The sequence below is a fragment of the Pelecanus crispus genome, chromosome 21 (genome assembly GCF_030463565.1).
Source record: "Pelecanus crispus isolate bPelCri1 chromosome 21, bPelCri1.pri, whole genome shotgun sequence".
NCBI lineage: Eukaryota > Metazoa > Chordata > Aves > Pelecaniformes > Pelecanidae > Pelecanus > Pelecanus crispus.
Window position 1 is genome coordinate 231,980 of NC_134663.1, and position 6,033 is coordinate 238,012.

Genomic DNA, 6,033 nt, shown 5'->3' on the forward strand with positions numbered 1-6,033 from the left:
TCCCCTCTCCCCCTCTTCAGTTGCTCTCTCACCTGTATCATTAGCACTTTGGATAGGAGAACTAGGAATTTCACCCAGCAAAGCTTACCCTGCAGCTTGAAGGCAGAATTGGGTTAGTCGCGAGCTTTATGGTGCTGCCCCGCTCGCTCTGGCCTGTGCAGAGTTGTTCTCCGCGAGCTCGCAAGGGCCAAGACGCTAGATGGAAGCAAAGTTCCAGCGAGCGTGTGATCGCTGCTGAAGTTTCCCTTGGTAGGCGTTCTGGCAATGCCCGCTCGCTCGGCCTCCCTCGGCAGTGCCAGGCGGGCTGCCCAGTGTTCCGGCTGCTCCGGGGAGCAGGAGGCGGGGGAGTGGGGCAGGGGGCGGCAGGAGTCTTCCAAAGGCTTTCCTGCAGATGTGCTGTCACAAGTATGTCTTCAAGTAAGCAAACTGTGTTTGTGTGTCACGGTAAATAAATGAAAAGGACCCTGAGAACTAGTAAAATTAAGTTTGACGTGCTTTTCGTATCTCCAGTGCTCAGTAAGATGGTTTATGTAAGGTGAGGATGATGCTGCATCTTCCTTCAAGCTGATACATTTTTCCTTGGACTCATTATAGTTGTTTTATTGAGACACCTGAATTTTCCGATCAAACACGTCAAGGTACAGATAGAAGTTAATCGTACGGGGCGCTCCTGGGTGATTCCTTCATTTATTCTCGCAACAGTTTTTAGGTTATTCAAGCACAAAGGAGAGAGAGGGTGACCTGTGATTAAGGTTTTCACTACTTTAATCACTTGTTAATTACAGTGAGTACATCAGCAGCGTTACAGGTAAGAGTCATCAGGATCTCAGCAGATACGCGTCCTGGGTGTTTGCACGTACATGTATTACTTCCCCGTAGTCAGCGCTGGGGACTGAATGAACCGTGCTGGGCCAGAAAGCTGTGTTCAGTTGCTCATAGCTTACGTTTAATTTTTTTAAGTCGTTCATTAAAGAAAGCGTTGGCACTGTCCAGTAGTACAGGTACGAGGTGGTGGGTGCCACCCCAGTGTGCCCTGGTTTTTCCATGCTTAATTGTGGTTTGGGGTCTTTCGGGTTTTGCTTGTTATTTTCTGTTTACAATGAATTTAGCAGATTCGATTTGACCATTAAAATGTGCTTGGCTTGAATTGTTACCTAACAAAGATACTGTTGGAGTCAGCTTTTATTTATTACCAATTTTCAGAAACATCTCTTACGGGTTTTAAAAGCAAAATACCAATTGAGAACAGTTGCATGTCCTCCAGCAATTCAAAATGGCTTTGATTTTCAGAATTAATGTGCTGAGTGATTAGACTAGAGTGTAATTCTGCTGCTTTAGATAACTAGAATTTGAAATGGTCATGGCAAATCACTTCCATGAAATAACAGCATACAGTTATGTTCTAGTAAAATGCTTGTACCATAAACTGACAAGTAGGGCAATTCACAGTCTTTATCTGATGCCCTCGCACCAAATCATGGTTACACATGCTGATATGAAATGCTTTTCAAATAATTGCTTGAGATCTTTGCAATGCTTAATCACAAGCTGTCAAGCTAGGGGTGAGCAGGGCCAATGCTAATGATAATTAAACTTCTTGTGCATTTCTCAGTTCTTAAGGTAGTTGAAACTATTTTAAGAAAAAGCAAATGTCTAGATAGGAACGATTTATAACAGCTTTCTAGCTTTGTGGGCCAAGGAACAAAGGTAAGTGTTTATGGAAACAAGATCCTGGAAACGTGATTCTAGAGTTAATGAGCTGATAAACAGTAACTGCTACTTAAGGAATGTTTATAAAAAGCATTATTTGATCAAATAGGCTGCATTGTTAATAGCCTCTGCTTGCTTAAAAAAAAAAACAAAAACCTGTTTGTGTGGGCTAACTTGATGATAACCACATTTAGGAGCCATGAACAAGGTGACCTCTTTTTTAGAATCTTGTCATACAAACTATCAAACCCTAGCATTAGAATCATAGAGTCATAGAATTATTGAGGTTGGAAAAGACCTTTAAGATCATCCAGTCCAACCATTAACCTACACTACCAAGTCCACACTAAACCAATCAAGGGTAGACTAGACTAAACCATGTCCCCAAGTGCCACCTCTGCCCGTTTTTTGAATGCTTCCAGGGATGGGGACTCCACCACCTCTCTGGGCAGCCTGTTCCAACGCTTGACCACCCTTTCCATGAAGAAATTTTTCCTAATTTCCAGCCTAAACCTCCCCTGGCACAGCTTGAGCCCATTTCCTCTTAGAGAATGACTGAATAGGGGAGGGCTTTTTGTTGGGGTTATTTTTTGAGAGTTGCCAAGCTAGAACAGGGTTGAAGTCAGACTGTCTTGAAGTGCGAGAACCTTCAGTACCCCATGGCACGGTGTGAGCAGCTGCTGCTGCAGGCTCTGCATCACCACGGCCAGGTATCAGCCTCTGGGCGTGGTGAGAGTTGTTCCATTCCCCACTGCCAGGTTTGCTCTAACTTAGTGGATACGCGGACCAAAATGTCTGTTACCAACTCTCAATACGCGGGGAAGGGTTTGAATGCAAGCCACAGCAACATCCAAAGTGCTGCCTGGGAGACTAGTGGTGTGCTTTTAAAAGAGGCTAACTGAAAGAAGAGTGATCTTAAAGGGCTGTGACACTTCTGAAAACTCATCAGTGAGATAATTAAGAAAATGCTAAAAAGAACAGAACCATCTTAATTAGGTTCCCAACTCAGGAGAGGGCTCCTTGCTGAGATCCTATCGCTGCAGTAGTAGAGGAATGCAGATAGGCTGAGGCAGGCGAAGTTTACAGCAGCTAAGGTGGGGCCTGCAGCATCTTTTATCTTCACAGATTGTCAGCCAGAATACTCTACCTAAAAATAGCTGCCTGAAGTTGCGCTTTGAATGTAAAAGCCTTTTGCCCCTAACACAGAGAATCTCAGCAACTTCACCAAACATTGATCATCACCTGGAGCAGGGCAGGATTCCAGCTACACGTTTAATCTCTTAAAACAGCTGCAGTACCTTGCAGACAGAGTCAGGAATTTGTTTCTGTGCTTCCTTCCTTATAGGAGGTTCTATTCTGGAGGGCAGCTCTGTACGTGGAATCGGCACATAATGGCCTTGTGCATTTGTGTGATTATTTTCCTAAGGGTTTCCCTGTCAGTATCTATTTGTTCTCCCTTGACAAATACTTTACCCTTTGAACTCTTCGGAACAGGGACTCTGTATGTTTGTCATTTGTGTCACGTGTTAGAATGCCAGCCTGTGATTGAGGTACCAGAGAATTGTCATAGTACAAATAATCTGTTTTCAAGGGAAAAAAAAGGTGATAAATGTGGTGCTGTGTGCCAAATAATTAAATAAGGTTCTTGAAAAGTTTCTTTTCTGCTACATGTTGGCTAGTATATGCATATGGTGCTTTTCAACAACAAAAGGAGGAAGTCTGCTGAAATTTTGTCATCCTCCGTTTCCCCATTTTATCCAATAGGAACAAGCAGCAACAAGATATGATACATCTACTGTTCCAGGTATTTCCCAAGCAACTTCTCCAAAGAAGAGAAAAATCACTGTTGGACAAAAAAACAATGCGGTGAGTTAAGTAAAAATACTAAGTCCATTTCCCCCTTGATCTGTCCTGAGTCCTTGCTGAAGTACCACGAATGGTGAAGAAGATGAGTTTCTCTTCATCTACAGCAGATCTCTAGGGTCCCCTTCTACCAACCATACACCTACAGCACATAAAAGCTTGATACCAATCACAGGCCAAATGCTTCATAACTTAGAACATCATGAGTGGAAGCCCCTGCACAGGACAGAGATGCCTAATTCCAGTTAACTCAGACTTTTAAATCATACTGTCAGAATTCAAGACATGTTTCAAAACCAACCACCGCTGACTCCAAAGACCATTTAGTAAGCATGCCACTCCCCCTCAAGTTAAAGAGCTAAATATAACTTCAAATGCTCTGGACCTAGAGTTCAATAGGGATTAAATCCTCCCTGGTATTTTGAGGGGAAAGGGAAAAGGGTGGCACATAGGAAGAACTGAGTTGTTACTGGACAGCAGATTTCCTGAATCGGGGCTTCAGTCAGTTCTGCTGGGAGGAGCTGTTCTCCAGAGCAGCAGGTTCAAGTTGCTTTGTGTTCCCTTCTGATAAAAATCTTCAGCAGTCTGAAGTAGGCAAGACTGTGGTTGCTTTAGGAATGTCCTTGTCCTCCTTTGATTGTGTTAGTGAGCATGCTCTTGACACCAAAGCAAACAGCAGAAGTTGGTCCTCAAAGTGATCAGAGCTGCCTGGGCATATACAGCGAGGGGTCAGCAGGTGATGGTTGGGGACAAAGGAAAACGCTGAAAAAACAGTATCTTTAGAGGTCATCGCCAACACCCTTGATCATCTGTCTATCCAGCTGTGAGACAGGCACTTTGGTCTGCTAGGAAACATGACCACTGTCCTCAAGAACCTTCATCACAAATACTGCATAGGGCTCCGTGAGTCCAAGCAGCAAAGGTTGGTGCAGGAGGAAGGAAGAAAGAGAACTGTGATGTTACGGGGTAGCACTGTCTGGAGGCTCTGACAGTGTGTATGTACAGCTGCAGTTCACTGCTGTAGTGTCCTGGTTTCGGCTGGGAGAGAGTTAATTTTCTCCCTAGTAGCAGGCACAGTGCTGTGGTTTGGATTTAGGATGAGAAGAATGCCGATAACACGCTGATGGTTTAGTTGTTGCTCAGCACTGCTTATGCCAGTCAAGGACTTTTCAGCTTCCCAGGCTCTGCCAGGGGCACAAGGAGCTGGGAGGGGGCACAGCCAGAACAGTTGATCCCAACTGCCCCAAGGGCCATTCCATACCATACGGCGTCATGGGCAGTATAGAAACTGGGGGGGTTGGCCGGGGAGCAGCGATCGCTGCTCGGGGACTGGCTGGGCATCGGTCGGCGGGTGGGGAGCAATTGCATTGGGCATCACTTGCTTTGGATATTGTTATTATTATTATCATTATTATATTGTTATTATTATCATTGCTATTTTACTTTATGTCAATTATTAACCTGTTCTTATCTCAGCCCAGGAGTGTTTCTCACTCTCACTCCTCCAATTCTCTCCCCCATCCCACCGGGGCAGGGGGAGTGAGCGAGCGGCTGCGTTGTGCTGAGCTGGGGCTGGGGCTGAGCCACGACATGTAGTTAGGGTCTGAAGAATACAATATTACTGTGGAGAAGGTGGTGAGGAAAATGAGTTTGAACGGACAAACATTTATGGCAGTAAAAGTAGTTAATCCGCTCAAGTGCAGCCTCCTTTCACGGGGATGGCAGATGATGCTTACGGTACCCTTCAGGGTGTACCTAAAGGGTATTAGATCAATGATCCCTCTGACTTACAGATGGAGCCTGAACCTGGGGCTGCCTGGAGTCTTGCTAGACACTCCTCTGCTCTGTTTTGTGGGCAGGCAGGGGTAGGGATATTTTGCAATTCATGTGGCTAGTGGTTTTCCAGTCATGATCAGTCATGCAGTAATGCATAGGGCAACAGGGAGGGTGTTTTAGGATAAATGCTATGGCCAGGAACAGTCTTTTGAAAAGTTCTCTGCATCTCACCTTCCCTTTAGCATCCCTTCCCAGCATTCTCATCACACTGTGCTTTCAGGGCATCCAGAGAAGGAGACTGGGCCCAAACAATCATGTTCAGTAGTCTGTGATGGACCTATCCTTCCCAAATTTATCAAACTCCTGTGTGGCTTGGCGTTCACAACATCCCATAGCAGTGAATTCGACAGTTAATTTTTATGTTGAGTAGAAAGAATATGGGGTGTTTTAGTTCTTTTAAATATGCTGCCTCTGATTCTTCTTTTGTGTGAAATAATGAAATTTTTATTATTATTATTTTGTATGTTATCTGTATCAGTCACAGTTTTTTCTTCTCCTTTATCACCTTTCCTCCAGTCTGGAGATTCTGTGTGAGTATGTGCTGTCCCTTTGTGTACCACAGAATTGCCGAATGAGTGAGGTTGGAAAGGTCCTCTGGCAGTCACCCATCCTACTTCCCAGACA